An 8,124-nucleotide genomic window follows, 5' to 3' on the forward strand; every position below is an offset into this window, starting at 1 on the left:
GCCGGCCTGCTGTCCCGAGACCCGCAGCCCCCCGCCCCAAGAGCAATAAGGGGATAAAAAGGCTGCGTATAAAGGCTGTTATCTTTTATCTCAGGGTCTAAGGGAAACATTTCTCAATGTTCACCTAATGACTCCCTACCCTTGCACAGGGGTGGCCTTGCCAAGGGGCTGGGCGTACTTTACACTCGTGACTCATGTGCACCGAGTCACCGCAGCTGGCTCCCTACCTCGGCAGTTCAGAGTGGTAGGTGCGGCCTGGTTCAGGAGCAAAGTCACAACACTCCAGGTTAGTTAGCGGTCCTAGGGAGCCCCACTCCTCACAGCCCCCGCACAGTGGGGGGCTTCAGTGAGCTGCAGGTTCCTCCCCACAGGTCATGCTCGCCCAGCATGGGGGCCCAGAGAAGCCCCTTCCTTCCTTCCTGGCTATCCAAGGCCCACTAGCCGAGCCTCTCCCCAGCTCCATCTCAGATGCCCACATCTGGCACCCCAGAGTCTCTCATTTCAAGGCGCTTGGAGTAGATTTAAAACATTTGCAAATCTTTTGACCTCCTCTGATACAAGGTGGAGTTGAATACCAACCCTGCCCTGCCCTCAGATCCAATGACCAGCTTCTGAAAAGCTCTAAGCCAGCAGTGACCTGAGGGACTTTCAAGGTGAGTCCTAAAAGGTGCTACAAATTCTGCCCAGCTGGCCCCACCTGGAAGCACTGTATCAGGCCATTAGGAAGCCCAGACCAGCCCTGCAGAGAGACCACTCAGAGCAACCTGCACAGAGAGAAGCAGCCTGGCAGCCAGCAGCCAAGGCCAGCCACTGGGGACAGGTGAGAAGATCGGACGCTCAGCCTTCAAGAACTCCAACTGAGGATTCATGTGTTTGGGCAGTGACAACACAATGCTATAACAGGGGTGGCTAGCACCCAGCAGCTCTGGGGTCTTGGTATTCCGAGTCCCGGAGCTGCAGGCTTGGCTCCTGGTGAGGGTCACCTTCTGCTTGCTTCTTCATGGTGCCCTCCCAGAGTGGAAGGGGTGAGGGCACTAATACCACAGGGAGGGGCTCCACTCCGTGACCTCATCACCTCCCAAAGCCCTCGATGCCTAACGCCTCACCCTTGGGTTAGGAGTTCATCAGATAAACGTGAGAGGGACATTCAGGCCATAACAGTCAGGCCCATGAGCTCCTACCATAAGTGGGGCCACAGGCCACAGGCTTAGAGCCCTCAGCAGGCTGGGGACGAGCCAGGGTTTTGTAGTGTTGTTTTCATTGCACTTACTTTCATGTTTATCTTTTATTTGTGGAAAGTAATACTGACTTTCCTCATGTGGTAGAGATAGAAAATTCCTTTCTAAATTAATTTTCTTACATCAAAAAAGTAGCCTGAATTAAAATATGAAAATTCGTCGTAAAGGTGATTGCAGACTAAGAAAAATCACAAAAGCGGTTTTCCCATGACTTAAACCTGGAGAGTAAAGATTTGAAGGGTGGGGGCTTTGAACTAAGCCGGGGGTGGGGAGTGATTGTTTTGATAGCAACATCCCTAAGGCAGAGGAGAATGGGCACCAGGAGGGAAGTCACATTGTTCTTGAGGATAACCTTCAGAGCCTGTGGAAATTAATAAGACACATGGGATATATTTTGGCAAATTAGAGGTACAGAGGAACTTCACAATTCTAAATCAGGGATGGCTTTTGGTGACTTCCACTGTAGTGTGGAAATAGGCCCAGAGGAAACAGACGGCCATCCCTCTCCACCTTGTCGATTGAGGATTCAGAGAATTGGCCCAGTTCTGCCATGGCAGATCTACCTGGCGGGCTGTGGGCAGGGAAGCAGATGGTTCAGCCCCTGGGCAGCTCCCTCCTCCAGCTCTGCGTTTTCTGAATTGTCAGCCATCACCTTGAAGCCACAGAGGAAGGTGCGGGCTGCTTTTGCACCTGGTGCCCACTCCCAGCCTATAGCAAAGACCTTCTTGGCTTCTTCTTTGAGGATTTGCCCACCCTTTGCCCACACAGCCACAATTCGGGTGGGACCTCAGTGCCTCTGGAGTCTGGGATTTCACGGTAGGCTCGTGACTGACATTTAACCAGGGGACACATTCCGCCCTCCTGGCTACTGGCTTAGCACCAAGGCTGAGCACATGACCAGATTGGACCAATCAAAGTCAGTCTCAGGACTTGAGCTGCAACCCTTGAGAAAGAGGTTCTCTAATTACTAGAATTGTTGAGGGGAGAGGAAATATGGCCAAAACTACTGAGGGCCACCTTGCCACCCTGAGAGAAAGGCCCTGGCTGAGGATGACCGGAAGATAGGAGAAGTGGGGTCAGGAGATGCAGCCTGGCTTGGCTTCCTGATGCATCGTTTCTAGCAGCTCATAATTTCGTTTGTTTAAGCTTATGTGAGATTCCGTCCTTCCCACTGGAAAAGTGACTTTCAGAACACACCCATTCTCATGGACTCCAGGCGAAGCTGCCTGCAAAGGAAACACGATTCTCATGATTCGGTGGCCAGTTGGTAACGCGGGGCTTAATCATTGTTTGGCTCAAAAAGCTTAAAGGAACCGACCTGCTATGGCAGAGCTATTCAGTGGATTCAAATTCATCTCTGCCTCATTCCAGGGACAGAGTTGGAAACCATCAGGTGGCGCTGCCCCTCGAGATCGGATCCGCGTCCACAGTGGTTCCCGTTTTCTCCTGGGTGCGGTTCCTGGGTCATCGCCTGTCCATCTCACTGTTCCACCGTCCCTGATGGAAGGACATGCAGAGGAGCCAGGACCCGGGTTCCTCCTGCAGAGAACACTAACTATGGCCTTTCCTCCCCACCGAAGCCCACCGATATTCCTTGATCTCCTTCGCTGCATCTGCTGTCAAATATGCCCTAAGAGGAGCCAGACAGGAGGACCTTGTGAGCCCCCACCAAGTGCATGGCTTGGTCACCATGTTTATTTTTCATCCACTTTTTCCAAGTCAGCAGATGTGCGTCTGTTGCTTCAAGACAGCACCTCGCACTGATATTTTGATTCAAAACCCAGCCACGAAGACCGACCGCTGCAGTTGAGCTCAGCTAAGCATCCCCTCAAGTCGTCCCTTCATGTGCTTTATGACTCTTTTGAAGATTGTTTTCTCTTAAGTTTAGGGGATTTAAGGGGCAGAAACAATACATGACGTAGTTTTCCATTACCCCAGAATTCTTCCTCCTGCCCACCCTGACCAGCAGACGCTCTGAACTTCCTCAGAAACAAGAACAATTAAGTGCTTTTCCACTTTTCTCCTGTCTTAGCAATGCACCCCGGATCAGCACGTGGCTCACTATGAGTCACAGGAGGAGGCACCACGCTCCAAATTCATTGCTTTAAAAATGACACTAATTGTAATGAAAGTTTCTGGTGAAATAAAGTGATCATGATGCATTCTGAGCTTAGGCTCTGCTAACTACCTGTCAAGGCCTAAAAGAAACCAGCTCACCCCAAGAGAAACCTGGCAGCAAATCTAGCAATAATCATTCAAGAGAGTCCCCAAGTTTTCCCCTGCTTTCTGTTCTGGACAGTCACTGTTGGCTCTTCAGTATCCCGTCCCTGCATGTCTGGTGATGGACCTCCTCCTCTCCTGGAGAGCCACCCCCTCCGATCCTTTGCCCACACTGTTTGGGTGGGGCTCCAGGGCCAGGCCTGTGAATCTGGACTAACCAATTGGAGCATCAGATCACCTCTGAGATAGGCAGAATAATGGTCCCCTAAAAGTGTCTGCGTCCTAATTCTTAGAACCTGTGAAAATGTCACCTTATGTGGCAGAAGGGACTTTGCAGCTGTGATGAAGGACCTTGAGATGCAAGATTTTACTGTATTATTCAGGGGGCCCCAATGTCATCACAAATGTCCTCATAAGAGAGACTGGAAACTGGTCAGAGCAGGACATGTGACAACTAGGTGCAGGTCAGAGTGACAGGGACTCTCACCCAAGGAGAGCAGCGGCCATTGGAAACCAGAAAAGACACAGAAACGAATCCTCGCCCACAGCCTCCAGAAGGAACACGGTCCAGTCACCTGCTTACCAGACTTCTGACCTCCAGATTGTAAGATAATACATTTGCATTGTTTAAACTAGTTGGTGGTCATTTGTTAGAGCAGCAATGGGAAATTAATACCTCCTTAAATGTGGTGATTGGTCCAGGGATAGGCCGCAGCCATACGACCAAGCCCTGCCAGCCAGTGAGATCTGGTTGTGGGACTTAGAAGAGGGGACCTTCTGCCTCCCTGTGGAGTTTCTGGGAGGATCAGCTGGGTGGGAACCTGGAAATGCGAGCAGCCACTGAGGTCATGAGGTGAACAGACTGTCCCCAGTGGACCTGACACAGAGAGAAGACTTGGAAGGGAAAAGTGGGGAGGGAGGTGGGACCACGTCATGAGTCCCTGGATGGGATATGGCTCTGCTGGACTGCTCCCGGTCGGCCAGTCCTTGCTCACACATTAAGTTTCTCCCATTTGCACTCAAAACCATCCTGACGTGGTTTTGATCTCGACCTGTCGTGACACTGGTTGTGGAGAAAGCCGTGCTGGGTGCAGGTGCCACACACAGTGGCTGCCCTGATGGCAGTCCTCAGGGAGACAGCAAAGCAGTCGTGCGTTGTGAGAAGAGCTACCCACACGAGTACTTGAAGTATGTCGAGAAAGTCTGAGGTTCTACATTTCTAGCAGGTGAGACAAAAGCTTGTCCAAAACCTCATCTTGTGGGAGTAGAAACGACACAGGAGTTTGGGGACAGGGTCTCCCTGAGCCCTGGAGCCATTGTTCTGTACCCATCAGACGCGGTGCTCACCAGAGCCCCGAGGCTGCCTGGCAGGAGCGACAGGCCTGGACAGGGCTGTCGCCTGATGGAAGGGCACGGAGAATCCATCTCCCATCAGCATCGACCCTGGGGAATCGTCTTGAGATTTGCTTTTGGAATTTCTGGCCAGTGTTTGGTGCCCATTTTCCTCAGCAATGCCTCCAGTGTCTCTCCCCACCCTGCAGAGAGCCCCCAGACAACGTGCCTCCCTGCAGAGGCGCACAGACCGGCCCTCCTCTCAACTTATCTCAAAGAGCATGTGTGCATTTTAACCGGCACCTCCAGTGCCTGGGCTCAAGGTGGGAATGAAGGTCAGGCATCCAAGCAGATTCGTGGGAGGATGCTTTTGAGTAAGTTAAGTCAACATGCTACAAATGCACCTGCCTGTTTGACCTCCTTGAAGTAGCCTCAACTGTTATCAGAGGAATTTTTCACTAACTGCATCTTCGTAACATTCCTCTGGCAATGGGTTCCTGAGGTCACCAAATGTGACCGTTGACTAGATTTGGAAAGTTGACTTCAGCAGCTATTGAACACCTTGCTCTGTTTGCGGGGGGAAAAAAAAAATACATCCATTCAAGGACTTCTCCATTCCTACCACACAGAATGGAATCCTGCCTAAAGCCACTTCAGAGGCCAGTTCAAACGCTGCCCCTTCTAGCAAGTTCTACCTGATTTGCCTGTTTCAAAGGAATATGTCATGACCCTCATTGCTGCTCAAACATTGAGACATGGGGCAAAGCATAATGGTAACGCTGGTGGCCTTTGAAGTCAACCAGACTTGGATTCAAATCTTCACCCCCACCCCGGCTTGCCGAGCTGTGTGACCCTGGCCAAGGCCTCACCTCTCTCAGTTTTTGCATCTGTGAAATGGAAGTAATGGTAGTTATGTACCTAGGAGGGTGGTATGCAGACTAAATGAGAGATGTAGCATTGAATGTAGGACCTGAAACAAAACAAGCATTTGATCAACGTCACCCAGCCATGGTGGCAGCTGCGGTCGTCACAGCAGCGTGCTGGCGTTCTTCTCCCTGTAGGTTGGAAGTCCTCTCAGGGAGGTGTGTTAGTCATCCATTGCCACAACCATGGGCACTGCACACACCCCTCAGTTCACAGGGTCAACAAGGCACCTGCTGGCTGGGCAGCCCTGTGATGTCCTGGGCTCACTCACCTGTCTGGGGACTGGCTGCCGGAGGATCCAGGGTGGCCTTGATAGAGCGAGGGATGCTCTGCTCCGTGTCTCCCTCGTTATCCAGGAGGCCAGCCAGGATGTCCTTCCCACGGCAGTAGAAGGGACTCCAGAGTCAGAAAGTCCCATGCACGGCCCTTCATAAGCCTGTCTGAGCGCCATGTCTGTGGCCATCATTTGACCCAGCCCTTGTGACTCAGGAGGGCACATAGGTCATGAGGTAAAGGGCAGGGAAAGGGAGGTTTGAAGAATTGGGACCACTTGTAATCCAGCACAGGTGGGAAGAGGTCCGACAACATGCCTAAAATGAACTCGAAGAATCCATTCGTAAATAAATGTTGGCTGAGTCAAACATGGACTCGCGCTCCACACCTAAATTGCTGGTATCAAACTTCAGAGTCTGTGGTTAAAACACAGGCGTTTATGGAGTCCTTAGGTGATTCATTGTTGTTGAAGTCTGTGGGTTCCCAAACAGCTACCTTTATCTCCTTACATTGGATCTATTCAAACTTGTGTTCCCAGGATAGGAGCGAAAAGATACCGAACGTGCCCACCTCCCTCCTTTCCTCCTCACTAGGTCTCCCTCACACCTGGTGGACGGCTCAGACTCGGAAGAGAGGCAAGGAAAGGAAGGGCCACAGGGACCTGGAAGCCCTCTGGATGCAGGAGGGGTGGGGGCGCACCACCTGGAAGCAGCAGCCTAACCTCCTGCTCAAACGTGGCCTGGACACTGGACTCCAGAATTTCTCAAGCAGTGGCACAAACATTTTTGTCTTCTGAAAGAAATTTCACAATCGGGTTTTTAATGAGCTCCACATTTTCTCGTGTGAAAACAATTTCCTTCAAAAAGACTAGAGGAACCGCCTCAGCAGGATGCAAGTCAAACAAAGGAGTAATGCAAAAGAGTCGGGAAGTCATAACTCAAGTTCAGAAGCCCAGGGAGGGCAGGGTTTGACCTGACACCTTTTCAGGGACGTGGAACACTGAGACAGCAATCTCCTGCCGGAGCACAGTGATGGATCGGGGAGGAAATGGAAATGGTTTGGTTTTTTTTTTTTTTTTTTTCTTTAAGTTTGCAGAGATGTCAGATGGAGTCTCCATGAAAATATATCTGAAGGGGTCCTACATTTGCCCCTTTATTTGTTCACTATTCACTGAGCACCTACTGGAGCTGAGCACTGTTCTAGATACTGAGACTCAGCAAGATGGCGCCTCTGTGCCTATTGCCACAAAGACAAGAAGACAAAGTGAATGAAGAGTCAACATGGCGGCAGGTCTGGGTAAGTGCTATGGAGGAGAGACAGGAACGAAGGGGTCGAGGAAGCCCAGCAGGCCGGGAGGGCACCGATCTGAATGCCATTTGAATGGAGACCCCAAGAGGAAGAGAGGAGGCCACACCCAGAGAGCATTCCTGACTAAGGCCCTCACCGGATGTGTGTGGGACACCCCAATCCTTACGTCTGAGCACTTTCAGACATGGGATGCTTGCAGCATCATTATGTTGAAATAGTGCGCCATGCTCATGTGGCTGCCCCCACCATTCCTAGGGTCATTGTTTCAACAGAAGCAGTGAAGATGCACAGTAAGTTAGATTACAGATGTACAGCCCTTACCATAGCCCCCCCCGGCACACACCTTTTCCCTCCTGGAAAGCTCCCTCCTGGGTTCATCCCCTCCTCTCGCTCTCTAGCCATCTCAACAGTTCTCAGCAGCTCTGTGCCCTGGTTAGCCTGACCAGCCTCTCTCCCTGCTGTGGTCACCACGGTCCAAGTCAGACAGAAGGGATAGAGGTGCCTGGTGACACTTGTAATGAGCAAGTTCTGAGCCTTTCCTCACTGCTGTGAACCAGTGATTCCTTCCTGCCAGCTGCTGTGGCCGAGGTGCTGCCAGGGACCACTCGAGACAAGGAGAGAGGAACCCATCAGTCACCAGCAACTCCCAGCACTGTGCCCGGCCCCAGTGTGACATACTCTTTGCACTTTAAAAGCCTGTGTGTTTCCAGGCTAATAAAGGGAAAGGTAGGGAGTTGTCAGAGAACAATGCGAGACAGAGGCACCATTCAGGGGAGGGAAAGCCCATGCTCAGGGCAGTCCTGGGACCCTGGGCCTTCCACTGCTGTGG

This window comes from Sciurus carolinensis, chromosome 2, assembly GCF_902686445.1.
Source record: "Sciurus carolinensis chromosome 2, mSciCar1.2, whole genome shotgun sequence".
NCBI lineage: Eukaryota > Metazoa > Chordata > Mammalia > Rodentia > Sciuridae > Sciurus > Sciurus carolinensis.